Raw genomic sequence first — 15,026 nt, forward strand, 5'->3', positions numbered from 1 at the left:
CGTGCATAAGTCACTGTGTGTACACTGCGTGTAAACTGCCTATAAGCTGCATGCAAACCGCGTGTAAACAGTGTGTAAACGTTGTGCAAACAGGGCGTACACCGCATGTAAACAGCGTGTACCCCGTGTGTACACCGCACGCAAACCCTGCGTACACCATGTGTACCCGGCATGCAAACCGTGTGTACCCCATGTGTACACAATGTGCAAACCATGTGTACACCATGTGTACACTGCGCGCAAACCGTGTGTACCCCGTGTGTACACTGTGTGCAAACCGTGCGTACCCCGTGTGTACACTGTGTGCAAACCGTGTGTACACCGTGTGTACACCGTGTGCAAACCCTGCGTACCCCGTGTGTAAACTGTGTGCAAACCGTGCATACCCCGTGTGTACACCGCACGCAAACCCTGCGTACACCATGTGTACCTCGTGTGTACACCGTGTGCAAACCGTGCGTACCCCGTGTGTACACCGTGTGCAAACCCTGCGTACCTCGTGTGTACACTGTGTGCAAACCGTGCGGACCCCGTGCGTACACCGCACGCAAACCATGTGTACCTCGTGTGTACACTGTGTGCAAACCGTGCGTACCCCGTGTGTACACCGTGTGCAAACCATGCGTACCCCGTGTGTACACTGTGTGCAAACCATGTGTACCCCGTGTGTACACCGCACGCAAACCGTGCGTACCCCGTGTGTACACTGTGTGCAAACCGTGCATACCCCGTGTATATGCCGTATCCAAACCGTGCATACCCGGTGTGTACACTGTGTGCAAGCCGTGCGTACCCCGTGCGTACACCGTGTGCAAACCGTGTGTACACCGTGCGTACACCGCGTGCAAACCGCGCGTACCCGCTCCGCGCTCTGTCCGTGGTGCTGAAGCCGCCCGCGGGGCCGCTGCCGGGGCCCGGGCGGTTGCCGGAGTCGCTGCCGCGGGGCTCCGGAGGGCTCGGGGTCCCGGCTGTCTGGGTCGCTGCGGTGCACGGGTGTCAGCAGAGAGCCCGGGGTGTGCGAGGGCTGCAGTAGTTGGCCCCGTGGTCCTTAGGGGGGACTCCATCGAGCCAAGGGGGAGGAGGAACCCGGGGATCCAGATCCTGGTGTCGTTCCGGGATGTGAAACACAGGATTGTTATGTTTAAGAAAATGTAGAGGCTTTCAGCTTTAAGAGTTTCTGGCTGGCAATTCTCACTAGTGCTCAAGCACCGAATTGAAAAAAGAAAAAAGGAAGAAAATACATTTAGGCAAGTCTGGAAGTCTCTCCCCAACAGCTCAGAGTGGGGATTTGTGAGCTCAATATTTCCACTGAGTTCTGGGTGTCTGCACAGGGAAGTGCGAGTGCAGGAGACGGGAAGTGTGGGTCACTGCCAGCTCCACTGTGGGACACCACTGCAATGAATGGAACTATTTGTTTAAGTGCTTTGCCACACTAATTGCTTGCATTAATTTTTGGCAAGCAGGGTGTGTAGTTTGAGGCATATGTGAAACCTTTGAGCTGGGTTGTGCTGTAGAGCAGAGAGGATCCTGGGCAGAGAATCAGGCAGAAGATGTTCTGCTCTTATTATCATAACTGTGTTTTCTGTCTGTCAGGGATTTGTGCAGGGGCTGGTGATGGGGGGAGTGTTGTGCAGCCCGGAGAGAGCAGACCCTGCGCTGGTGAGCCCTTCAGCCAGGGACAGTGTTTCCCCAGCAATCCTGAGCAAACAGCAGCTGCTTCCTGCAGTGATGGGCAAAGGTGCCAGAGGCAGGAGGGCTCCCTCTCATTTTGGAGTTCAAGACTTTCAGTGCAGCAGTGGAGAAGCACAGTGAGAGAGCAGGAGAAGTTTCTGCCTTATGAGGTTCCCAGCCTCTGGCTCCGTGGCTCCTGAGCCCCTGAAGGAGGCCAAACTTCCTCCCACTTCTCAGTAACAGGGAGAGCTCAGCATTTTCATCAGGTGCTCACATTGTTATTAAGCTGTCCCCAGGTTTTACACATCCCCAGCTGAAAAGTCTGAGATCAGGTAACCTGGGAGAACAGGATGGTATGAATTGATGAAAATCTTGGCAAATAAGGATGGTAGTTGTTATTTCTTAGTGAGTTTATTCTCCATGGTAAATGCTGGTTGTGGGGCCAAATGTGGAAAGGGAAAGGTTTTGTAAAAATTTGAAAAGCTGCCAGGAGATCTCTCTGAGTGGAAAATCCTCCTCTGCCTAGAAAATACTGTGAAACAGTTTTAGTTACTTAAGAAGCAAAACTACAAATCTGGACTGGAGTGACTGCAGTCAGGAGTGTGAAAACATCAACTTCCTTCACGGCTGGGGAGCAGAGAATTGTCCAGGTGCTCTGCAGTAAATTGCACTTTAATCCACAATCAGCCTCCTCTGGATCTCTCTGAGATGACTTGTGGAGCTCAGGGGGGCTCTGAAGATGTAGATATTCTTTCAGGGTTTATTACACCACCAGCTCTTAATTTCAGGGTGACCTCAGCACAGGAGGTCATTAAACAATTAAACAGTTTCCCATTGACGTGCACACGAATGGTGTATTGGAGTATTGCCCACACTCAGGTTATGCAGATTCATAGTCATTGACAAACCATAGAATCTAAAGCCATAGGAAGCATTTACATCACACTTGTGATGCCTCAGCCCCTGTGTTTTACTCAGGTACCTTGGTATGAGCACGCTAGAGAGAAGTGACCTGTCCCCAAATACTTGGTACTAAAAAAAAATATTCTGAAACTGGATGGGAACTTTGAAATCTCAATCCATGGCACCTGAAAACAAGTACCTGACTTTTATTTTACTACAAAACATTTTCACACGGAATTCTTTGAACTATTGTAACTGAAAATGTGAGTCAAAACACTGAATTTCTGTTTTAAAAGGCCAAAACCTCATTTAGCAAGAAAGGTGGTGAAATGCATCATTTCCTATGAAAAGTTCAATTTCATGACCCCATTTTCCAAATAGTAAAAAAAAAAAACCAAACAACAAAACAAACTAGTGGCAAACAAGGTCAACACTTGCATATGTCACACACCCAAAGCCAAGCAGGAAGATTCCAGAGAAATGTAGTTTGAAACAAATGTGTAAGAACTGCAGGCTTGCTGTATTTAAGGAAATAAAGAGGCTTTCAGCTTTTTAGGTTTCTGGCTGACATCTCTCACTTGGACTGAAGCAATGAGGGGGAAAAAAGGAAGAAATTATGTCTACTTAAATATATATATATTAACTATAATTGTTTCTGAAGTGCCTTCCACGGTCAATATGTGGAGGTTTTGCTCCCTGCTCTCCCTGTAGCTGGCACCATCCTCTGACACACCCTGCAGATATTTGTATGGATATCTTTTATTTGTACATGTTTGCACGTTGAGATGAAAATGAGTTTTCATTCGTCCCTTTCTGAATGAGCCTGGGCCTGGTTGGAGCTGGTCTGTGGTGTCATGAGGAGTGAATGTTTGCCAGAGGTGCTTTGAGTGATTTGTGATGGAATTGTCTTACACAAGCAAGGTTTATCTCCTTCTGTGAGAAAATGAGGGAAAATGTATCACACAGACCTTGTAACAGTGCTGTGACTTGTGTCCCCTCTCAGTCCCGCACCCAGCGCTCAGAGCAGCACCAAGGAGGGTTTTACAGGGAAAAAAGTGATTAAGCAGCCCATTTACCAAAAAGCCACCCATAAAACACTGCCTCTCCAAAGCTAATAGTGCTGTTTGTTATGTCAGATGCAGCTAATAATGGCCATATTTGTTTGAGTCATAAAACCTCTTTTGCTGGTGCATGATAATGGAGTGTGTTACATGTTCAATTAACCAAACTAATCAAATGTGCTGAGGAGAAATACAATGGGAACAAAGACCCAATCCATGCAATTCTTTGTTGGGCACAGCAGTTGTTTTTCATGTGATTTCCTCGCAGTCCTTTGAGCAGACTTGCCAGCGATATGCTAACAAATCCTTGACCAGTGAAGGCAGGTTTGTGGCTGGATAAGTAAGAAAGGCTCCCCTAGGACAACTTAAAGTGTTTTCACCCTCTGCTGTCACTTGGAGGTGCAGTGCAGGGAACAGACTCATCTCCTACTGGGCAGTGCATGGACCTCGGGACAGAGAAGTTAAACAAGTCAAACTGACTTGTTTAGCACAAAACCTGAGGTGTGAGGGAGGCAGAGGTGATGTCCAAACATCACGGCATGAGAAAAACCCACCGGGGTTGGGGATGGTGCCCAGATCCTCTGCTCCCCAACGCAGTAAGTGTGGCCTTATCCCCATGGGATGGTGTCCCTGCCTGGCCCCTCTGGGCTGCAGGAGCTCCAGCAGCAGATGGGTGCCCAGCACTGGCCCCGAGCCCAGGGCACTGGAGATCCAGGCACAGCAGACCCGGGGCAGCAGGAGGGATGGTGACAAGCACAGCCTGAATTAACTCTGCTGTGCAGCAGCTCCAAGAGCATCCTTACAGGCAGAAATACTCTGAATTCTGTGGGCAGAGGTGAGCAGCTTTGTCAGGGTGACACAGACCTGGAGATGCCAGTTCCACAGGTAAAATCAGCCTCAGGTCTAGGAAAAGGCCACGTCATGTCAAGAGAGGCAAGGTCACATTTCTGCAGGTTTTCTGTGAATGAAGTGATCATTTGTCCACGCTGGGAACTGAAGGGGTCCAGGAGATTCTTGGGCAGGCCTGGGAAAGCCCAGCTTTGCCTCTCCAAGGAACCTCCAGAATTGACTGGCATGCCAGAAGGGAATGTCAGTAGACTTGTATTTATTATGCAGAGACAAATTTTATGGGTCTGCAAATAGGAAAAGGTTTAAAACCACTGCTTTAGATCAAAAGTGCTTCTCAAGAAGTTGCTTTTTTCTGCCACTAAGTGGCTCCAGATGTTGAAATATTCAACAAAATTCCTTTTCTCTTTTTTTTTCTTGACACACTGAGTTTCACAAGGTCAATCTGCAGCAAAGAAGTCCCAGTCCTTTCCCCCGTCTGAAAAGCACCCAATTGCAACATTAAATATTAACTGAGAGAAGAGCTTGAATTGTAGCTTCAGACTATTTTGATTTTTCAAATGGATTTCTTTTTGCTAGAACATGAGTTTCCTCAACACTTGGAGGCCATGGAAGTTTCTCTGTGTTACGGGCATGGTGAGAGGGACTCCTGAGCTTTGGGAGTGGAGCTCTGGTTCTGGATTTCCTCACAGTGAGGGACAGGGCTCATCAGAAAGCTGGTGGCCCTCATGAATATCCAAGTTCAGCCTTTACTCTGTCCCACCGTGTCTCTTTGTGCTGCTGCACTGCATCCCTTTGGCCCAGCTGGGTGACACCAGGCTGGGCTCTGGGTGACAGACCCAAGGCTGCTGGAGCTCCCCTCTCAATCCCGAGGCACAGTGGGAAGAACAGATGGTCACCATGCAGGAATGCTCCTTCCTCTCTGGGCTGGGAAGTGCAGCCAGCACAGCTGCACTGCCGACTTTTTGTGCCTGGATGGCTGCATCCTTCTTCAGCATTTGGAAGCAGATCAAAACTACACAAAGCTCTGCAGTAACATTCATGTACTAGGCATTGCCATGTACTGGGGATGGGTATGTTCCTCTGGCTCCTGGAGAAAGCCTGCTTGGTCAGTGCTTAAAAACCTTTTTACTGCAAAAAGTCCCTCCAAAAGTCAGATGTTTCTTTCCTGCTCCACTGAAGCACAACCCTCCCAGCTGCCACCAAGTTACTTCATTTTTCCAGCCCCCAGAATGAAGCTGCCCTGGAAGCACCACTTCCATGAATCATTTCTTTTGTCAAAAACTGGCATTTTTCTCTTTATTTGGGACATTTGCCCCCAGGTCTGTTCCAAATAGCTCAAGCTTCTGGGGTCGGATTTGCTCTCCAGTGCACAGAGGTATCTGGGGGGCTCGGCTGTGGGGCTGCCAGGCTGCAGGCACCTCTGCAAGGCAGGGCTCCCACTGCTGCCTGCCAGGCTCCCTGCAGGGATTTGGGGAGCACAGCTATGGCCTGGGGGCACGGCCCGTGGAACACGTGCAGCTCTGGAAGGCAGAGGTGCAAAGCTGTCCCAAAGCCTTTCTGGAACTTATCTCGCCCCACCAGCTCCCCAGCTGGCTTTTGAGCCCCAGCACCCCATTCCTGGTTGCACTGGGCCTGGTCCCAGTGCTGGGGGCTGGGTGCCACAGCTGGAGCGTGTTCTCTTGCCCTTCACATCCCTGCCGAGCCGACCAGGGCAGAGAGGGGGAGGCACAAAGGAAGGGAAGGGCCTGCTATGAAATATTTGTCTGCCAAGCCCTTGTGTTTCCAAGAGAGCAGAAGATCTTTTCATTTGTTCTGTTTGACTGTTTGTGCCTTTAGTATCTGCCAGGCTCTCTGGAGAGCAGCAGTTAATGTGCTGCCTGGGGCAAGCTTTGATGGACAAATCCTTTTTCTCTGTCTTCCCTGTGCCGTTGGAAAGCCCCCAGCCCAGTCTGTTCCTGAAAGGCAGCGCTGCCCAGCCCCGAGTGATGGACCAGAGCCCCACGGTGTGAGTGTGGGACCTTGCAGCCCCACTGCACCCAGTCAGACAGAGCTGGTGAGCCACAGGCAGGACAGAGCAGCTGGAACTGGGCATCTGTCGGGTCCCCAGTCTGTCAGGAGTGGCACAGCACCAGCCCTGGGTCCCCTCCCTGCAGATCCAGAGCTGTCAGCTGCGAAGGGATTCTTGGGGAACCTTCCAGGGCCGTGCCTGGGCCTTCCTCCGTGGGCTCTCGGGGTGGGAGGAGGTCCCACGGGGGGGAACTGATGCTCCTGCCTGGGGGAGCAGGGCACAGGCAGCTCTGGGGGGCTGTGGAGCCTCAGCCTGGGTTCCAGCCCAGTCTGTTGTAATCTGCACCAGCTGCCACAGAGCAAACCAGCACAGGTACCCGCTGCACCCAGCAGATGCCTTAATCCTCTTTTCCTAAGAAGCTTAGAGCCTTTTGAGATCCCAAAAGTGTTTTCCTTTATGAAGCAGCACAAGCCCTGCTTCTCTTTGAAACCAGGAGAAAATACACCATGAAATGTGGAGTGGAAGCAAGATCAGCTTTGAGTTTCCTGAGCTGGACAGGTCAAGTGGCTTGGGCCAATTGTGCTTTTTCCCAGTAAACTCCAGCCTCTGGAGCCATCAGGTCAGTGTAGCCATTGGGTTCTTTCTTTCTGCTATAAAGGATTTGAACCAGCCAGGGAAATGCAAATTATTCTTTTGAGAGTCTTCTCTTTTAATACAGAAAACCAGAGGAATGGGGAATTCAGTTAAAAGAGAATACAGAAAATGTTTAATTTTAGGTGTTAAGCAATAACAGTAACTTCAAAACATTTGCAGAGAAGTTATTTTCCTGTTGAAAAGCTGTTTTCCTCAATCACCCATACTTTATGTAATTCCAACCAGCTTTCAGTCAGAAAACTAACCAGGAGAAATAATATTTTCCAGCTGGAATAATTGTTTTTATTGTTTGTTCTGCATTTTCCCAACTCCTGGAGGAATACAGAGACGCTCCAAGGCTTTCTTGGACTTTCCACACCTTCTGTGCCTGGGCCCAGGTGTGGGACGGGGCTGCAGCAGCGAGGTGGGGCTGGGGTCCCTGGTGCTGCCAGCCTCCCAGCACTGCCTGCTCCTGGCACCCCAGCAGAGCTCCCTGTGCTGGGAGGGATGTAGGAAAGGTGGAGAAAACAGAGAGAGGGAAGTGCAGGCAGTTTGGGGCAATGGCAAGGGACAGGGCTGGACGTGCAGCAGAGGCAGCCAAGCTTCTCCTACAGCTCAACGCGGGGAAACTCAGCAGGTTGGAACCATAAGGAAACAATTTTTCTTCCCTGTGCTATCAGACTGTGGAACTCCCCGTTGCTGGATCTTGTGGGGGATAAAGCTAAAAAGAAGAGGAAAAAGGAAAGGGCAGATTGATGAGGCAACCTGCCTGTACTGGTGCTCGGGAGCTCGGGTGCCAGCCCCAGGAGCTGCTGCGCCAGTCCTGCCTCGCACAGCTTTGTGTCCCAAGGCAGCTCCTGGGGATTACTCTGGGAAATGATTGCAGGGAAATGGATTTGTCTTCTTCCCTCGAATGGCAGTTCCTGCATTGTTCAACTGAAATCATGCTATAGCTTAAATCCCAGATTTTGGGAAAGCATTTCTAAACCTCTTCCAGCTATTCCTTATCTGACAATAGCTCGATGAAGAGGTTTATCCTCAGAGAAGAGCTCAGAAAAATCCTATATTCACAAAGGGCCTTTCTCCCCTTGGGGAGCTCAGGAATTTCTCCTCTGAAAAATGTACCACCACATCCTTGGACCAGACTTTCATCCTGGCTCCCTGCAAATCCTGAGCTGGAATCAGGCTACACTGAATGTGGTGCTGCCATGCAATTTTTGGAGTGTGTGTGTGTGTTTCCGTTGTGTTCCTTATATGAATATATGGAGCTATTCAACTGGAAAAGAGACATGAAAGTAGAGACTGTGGCTCTGGATAAAACACTTGACACCAAACTCTCAAGGGTTCCTGGAGGATTAGGACAGAGACACTGGCACAGAGAATGTGAAGCCCTAGTAAACTCTTTCCTTTTTTTTTTTTTCCCTATTTTTCTGTGACACTAAAGAAAGGCAAAACCAAACCACAAACTAACCTTAAGAAGTGAGAAAACAAAAGAATTTTGGCTGGGTAAAAAAGGATTTGTGCCAAGCCCTGTCCCAGGGTGATCTCTGTGGGGTGGTTTTGTTTGGAGATGCTAAAGCTGGTCCAGCACTGCAGGATGGTGAGTGAGCCCTTGGGTAGAAGGGATGTGAATATAAAGTGTATTTTGTCCTCTTGCTGCTTCAATCTAAGCATCCCGTGGTGCAAAGCCAGCTTGTCAGTGTGTCCCTGGTAGGGACATTGGCAGGGACCTCACCCAGCCCAAACCCCTGCCCAGGCAGGGTTACCCAGAGCAGGTGACACAGAAACACATCCAGGTGGGACTGGAATGTCTCCAGAGAGGGAGACTCCACTCCCTCCCTGGACAGCTGTGCCAGGGCTCTGCCACCCTCCATGGAAAGGAGTTCTTCATGCTGAGGTGGAATTTCATGTGTTCTGGTTCATGGCCATCGCTCTTGGACCTTCACCTCTGCCTGCAAGCTCCTGAAGGGAAAAGCCATGGAGCTGGCTTGGCCAGACCCCAGCTCACAGCTTCCTCTTGGCCCTGGCCTGCAACAGCAGCTCTGTCCTGGGAGAGGACAGGGGTGAGATGTGACCCTTCAGGAGGTGTGTGCAGGCAAAGGGTGAAATTGAGGCTTTCTCCACCCAATTTGTGCCCAGCCTTGTGGGCACTCACACCTGACCTCCTATCTCGGGCACGAGGAGGGTTTCCACCAGCTGTGGGTGTCTCCTTCTGAATGCCAGCTCCAAGGGTGACAGGGATGGACACACACTGTCCCGGGACTTGGAGGCAGACAGGATGTGCATTCTGTGATGTCAGAGGTGTCTGGGATGCCTGGGGGTGATTGTGGAAGGAACTGACATGTGGCAGTGAGAAAGGTTAAATGAGGATTCCTGCACTGAGGCTCTCCTTCCTCCTGGGGCCTCTCTGCATCGGTGTCACCTTCAAAGAACAGCCACCTCTGGTTTTCCAGTGCTGTGTGTGTACAGATCTATGGCAGCCTCGTGCCTTTTAACAGTTAAAGAAAAAAGAAGGAAACATTAAAGCTTCTTTCCCACCTTGAAACCTGCCCAAACCTGCCTGCTCAGAGCAGAGGCAGCATCTCTGCTGTCCAGGGAGAAGGCTGGCTCCCTGCCAGAGTGCTGCCTGCAGGACTGGGGCTGATCCTGTGCCACGGAGAGCAGGGAGTCTGCCTGCAGGACTGGGGCTGATCCTGTGCCACGGAGAGCAGGGAGTCTGCCTGCAGAACTGGGGCTGATCCTGTGCCATGGAGAGCAGGGAGTCTGCCTGCAGGACTGGGGCTGATCCTGTTCCATGGAGAGCAGGGAGTCTGCCTGCAGGACTGGGGCTGATCCTGTGCCACAGAGAGCAGGGAGTCTGCCTGCTCACCTCAGTGGGAACTGGCTCAGGCCCGGAACCTCCTGATGATGGCAGGGAGTGGAGGAACCTCTGGTGAAAACATCTCTGCTCTGACCTGTTTACTGGGTAAAGGGGAATTACTAACGTTGGGTTTGCAACACTTGGACTGAATAACTGCCCTCTTTGCTCAAACTTCCCTTGTAACTACAGCCTTCTTCTTGGAGTTCTTTAGGATATCTGGAGAGACTTTCAAAAATTCTTCCCACCTACAAAAGAATGGACAAAAACCCCCTAGGATATTAGTGACATTTTTTAGTTTTAATAACTTCAATGTATTTAGGCTTTTGTTTAAAACATATTCCTCAGAACACAGATGTGACAGTGTCCTTCAGTGCAAAGGATCTCTCTGGGTTTCTAGGGAAGAAAATAAACGTGGGCTTTGCAAGGTTTCTGACCCAGGAAGCTCTGTGTGCCAGAGCTCTGGGGTTGTTTTCCCAGTGCCTTAGGAGTGACCTTGATCAAGACATCTCATCTCTGCGATCTCCTCCGGGTGGGAACAGCTTGTTCATCCTCCCCCAGAGCAGGGAACTGATGGTTGGGATCAGCTCTCAAGCAGGAAATGCTCTCTGGAATGTCAGTGTTACTGTTTTGCCCTCTTTTCCTGGTTTTAAATTCATCTTCCTGTCAAATGACACACTTGAAGGGAGGGAGAGTCAGTACAAGGGCATTTGGCTGCTGGGTTCAGTCCAGCCCCCACTCACTGTGATGCTGCTGGACCAAGCCCACAAGGAGAAGCCTCCAAAAGCCATGCAAAACTGAGTTTAACTGGGGAGCAATGCAAGCCTAACCTCCAGGTGCTGTGCAGCCGTTCTGAAGGGTCTCAACAGGCTGCAGAGATGAGCAGATTGGAACATTTTGAAATGCAACAGAGGCAAATGCAGGGTCCTGCACGTGGGGAGGAACAACCCCAGGCACGAGCCCAGGCTGGGGGTGACCTGCAGGAGCAGCTCTGTGCACAAGGACCAAGGGCTCCTGGGGGACAGAGAGCTGTCCCTGGCCAGCAGAGTGTCCTGGGGCAAGAACAGCAGAGGGATCATGGCTGCAGGGGCAGGAGGGAGGTGTCCTGTCCTCCTTCAGCCCTGCTGCACCCTTCCCTGCCTGGAGGGCAGTGTCCAGCTCCGGGCTCCTCGGGACAGGAGGGTCCTGGGGCCAGCAGAGGCTGCAGAGCCCGGGAAGGGCCTGGAGCTCCTCCGTGCCAGCAAAGGCTGGGGGAGCTGGGGCTGCTGAGCCTCGAGAGCAGACAGCTGAGAGGCGACCTTCTCAATGCACAGAAAGGGCTGGGAGAGGGTGTCAGAGCCCAGGAGCTGCTCATGGGGCTGAGAAAACAGCGCAAGAGCACCGGGCAGGGACCGATGCCAGCAATTCTCCCTGCACAGGAGGAAGAACTTCTTCCCTGGGCAGTGGCTGAGCCCTGAACAGATTGTCCACAGAGGGTGTGGAGATTCTTCACCGGGGCATTCCGAGGGCGAGCGGACACATCCCGGATACCTGAGCGGGGCGGCGCTTCCAGGTGCGCTCCAGCCCAGCCGTGGGTTCTGCGAGCACCCTGTGCCGGGGCGAGCGGCCCCGAGCCGGGAGGGGACCCTGCGGAGCCGGGAGGGGACCCTGCGGAGCCGGGAGGGGACCGTGCAGAGCCCGGAGGGGACCGTGCAGAGCCGGGAGGGGACCGTGCAGAGCCGGGAGGGGACCCTGCAGAGCCCGGAGGGGACCGTGCAGAGCCGGGAGGGGACCCTGCGGAGCCGGGAGGGACCGTGCGGAGCCCGGAGCGGTGCCGGGGCGCTGGAGCGGCTCCCGGGCCGGCAGAGGGCACTCGGAGCGCGGCCAGCCCCGGGCAGCCCCTGGGACAGCCCGCAGCCCTGCTCCGTCACACCGCGATCCCCAGTCCGACACCAGCCTGGATCACTTCTGGGTCGTGTCTGCTCCCTCCTGGCTCACTTCACCCCGCGGACAGCCCCGCTGTGCCATTCTGTGCCCTCGGCAGCCGAGCACAGACCGGGGGCAAGAACTGACAGCCTGCACAGTCAGAAATGTGCTGTCACCAAGTGTTTTAAGCCATGATGGGGAGGTTGGCCTGGATTCACCTATTTGCTAGAAAAAGCTGCTTTTTGTTTGTTTTTATGCCAGCTTTCTGCCCCTAGCTTCTCTCCATAGTATAGCTGCTGAGTCTGTGAATTTTTGGCAGTAAAATCCAGTTCCACTCTCTCCCAAGTCCCTCCTTATTCCAAATGCAGAGAGGGGAATAATTGCAACTAATGCGCGAGGAGTTGGGATTTTTTGTCTGCTTGAGAGATGGAAAACTCCCTGATGACTGCTGAGCAGCCAGTCCCTGCTCCTAACTCCTGAACATGCTCTGTGCTTCCTCCCAGCAGGAGCCAGGAGAGCCCACAGCCAGGTACCTGCATCAGGATCCCTCAGCTTCCCCAGCACCTCAGCCAGGGATGCTGGATGCTCTCTATGCTCCTTTCATCCACTGTCCTGCAGGAATCACACCAGGCTTTTGGGGTGGGGAGGAGGGAAGCCCCCCTTCCCCTGCAGCAGTCTGCTGGGTGGCTGAAGCCCGGTGCAGGGGCTGCTCCCCAGCAGGCAGCACAGAGGTATTTGGAATCTGGGGGATATTTCCTATTAGATTTGTTTAATAGTTTTGAGGTCAGTTAAATATGGAGTGACAAATTAATTCCAACTTCACTACTTCCCCTTGCTCTTCCTGCCGCTTGCAAGTCCCTGTTGCCCCGTTAAACAAGAGCAGCTGGCAGGATCAGGGAGCTTTGGCAGCTGTGAGGTTTGTGTGCTGAACCCCACCAAAGGGTCTGTTCCCCCAGGCTGAGGGCTCTGCACGTGCCCCTGTGCCATCTCCCCCAGGAGACTGAGAATTCACCCACCTGCAGGCAGAGCCAGTGCTCCCAGGGCCATGGTTTACACCAAAGCCCCTCTGAAAGGGTCAGCACCCAGGGGTTTGTCAAAGGGCTGTTAGAGGGACCAGCAGGTGCCAACTGCTGGTGCCCAGCAGGAACCTCCCAGTGGATGTGTGCCCACCCTGCCAGCCTGATCCAGCTCTGGCTTCAGTCCTTAACCCTCTAGAAACTGGGTCTGTGCAGCTGGGGTGCCCCCACTCCCCGGGGTCCCTCTGCTTGTGAATCACAGCCGTGGGCAGGGGGTTCACGGCCTCGACTGGGGCAGATCCTCAGCCCTCCTTGGGCAGGAGCCCAGCATGGGAAGGTGCTGGGGAGTTCCTAGGCAGGTACCCAAACCAATGCTGCAAACTCTCCCTCCATCCCAAGGATACTGGTGTGACCTACCTAGAGGTGTGAAATGTGGGGTTTGCAAAGCCCTGAGTATGGAGCTGTGTGCTTGTGCATCCTCTGACATTGCTCCTGTCAGGACTTGCCTTTCCAGGCCTCTGTCCAGGTGCTGCTCCCTCAGCTTTCCCAGCAGGGCAAGGACCAGAGGGGCTGGTCCTCATGAAGGTGTTTGGGTCACTTCATCATGCACACAGCAGCTGGGACACGAGCTCCTGGGGCAGCACTGGGAAGCAGTGAAACTTTATTGAGCTATTTCAGGTGCCAAATTCAAACAGGTTTGAATTATGACTCAACTGCTCAGTGGAGAAATGATCGGGGTGGGACAAGGGCCTGGTACTGATTCCCCAGAATCGGTGTGCACCAGGTGGTTCATGAAATGCTGCTTCACACAGACCTGCTTAATGCTTCTTCCTCCCACAGCATTTCCATTTCCCAGGTTTCCCTTCAGTTGTTTGCTTTTCCATAACGTAACACGTGGCATTTCTTACCTGTCATCGTCCTGCCAATATCAGCACATACCGAGGACCAAATGTTCAGCAGGAACAACTGAGACTAGCCTTGACTCTCCACTAGAGTCCAGCTCTGTGGAGCTGGGTTCTTTCCTTTTATTGAAACAACAGCAGCAACAACCAAACCAACACAAAGACTTTCTGCACTTAAGTTAATTATTTGTGGTCTGAATCTGGCACTGTGAGAGGAAATTAGCCTGGTCCTGATGATTGGGCATTATTAGCAGCACATGAGGTCCGTCTTTTGTTTGCTGGGGCCCACGCTGGGTTTTTTTAGCACTGTCTCTCTTGGACAGACATGTTGTGGGGGGTTGCATTAATATTTTGGCTTTCTGACTGTGCAGTCTATTCTACGCCACACACTGGAGGCAAAGCTCTGCAGTCTCAGTTGACTGGACTTTATACAGGCTTTTTCAAAGCTTTCTCCACAGATGCCTTAACGATTCCTGAGTTCCTGTCGGAGTTTTGTGCTGGGATAAATGTGAGAGGGCTTGTCCTCAGATGGTGCAGGCTGGCCTTGCGCCACTGACTGCAGGGAATGAAGCCATTCTGCTCTAGCAGAAGATCTGCTGCTCAAACTTCAAAAGGCCACCCACATGTGTGTGCTGAGCTGGAGGTCTAAATTAGCAAAACCCAGAGTTTTTCCCATGGTTTTCACTCTGAGCCATAAAATGACCCATATTTGCTGGAAATCCTCGGGAAGTGCTCGAGCCCCGCTGCAGAGGGAGCATGTTCAGGTTTGTGATGCAAAGGAGCGTCGGGGAAAGTCTCATCTTCACTTGGATGAAGTGAATGAGTAATGGTTCAATTGTCAAAGCTTTCAGAATTAGAAATAAGAATAAATTAATGCTTCAGGAAGGGAATTTTGTTTTTTTCTCCTTTTTCTAGTAAGAGAGGCTGTTCATAATCGAAGACCCAAGGGGATTCCTGCATGCACTGGATTGGGAAGGCCGGGAAAGGAGGAGGCTTTGGGGTTCCTAACTGCAGCCTCCCAGAGCCTGCAGGAAAATGGAGAGGGACAATTTACAAGGGTATGGAGTGCCAGGACAAGGGGGAATGGCTTCAAACTGTCAGAGGGAAGGGTTAGATTGGATATCAGAAAAAAAATTCTTCCCTGGCAGGGTGGGCAGGCCCTGGCACAGGGTGCCCAGAGCAGCTGGGGCTGCCCCTGGATCCCTGGCAGTGCCCAAGGCC

Source organism: Fringilla coelebs (genome assembly GCF_963513975.1).
Source record: "Fringilla coelebs genome assembly, chromosome: 19".
NCBI classification, from domain to species: domain Eukaryota; kingdom Metazoa; phylum Chordata; class Aves; order Passeriformes; family Fringillidae; genus Fringilla; species Fringilla coelebs.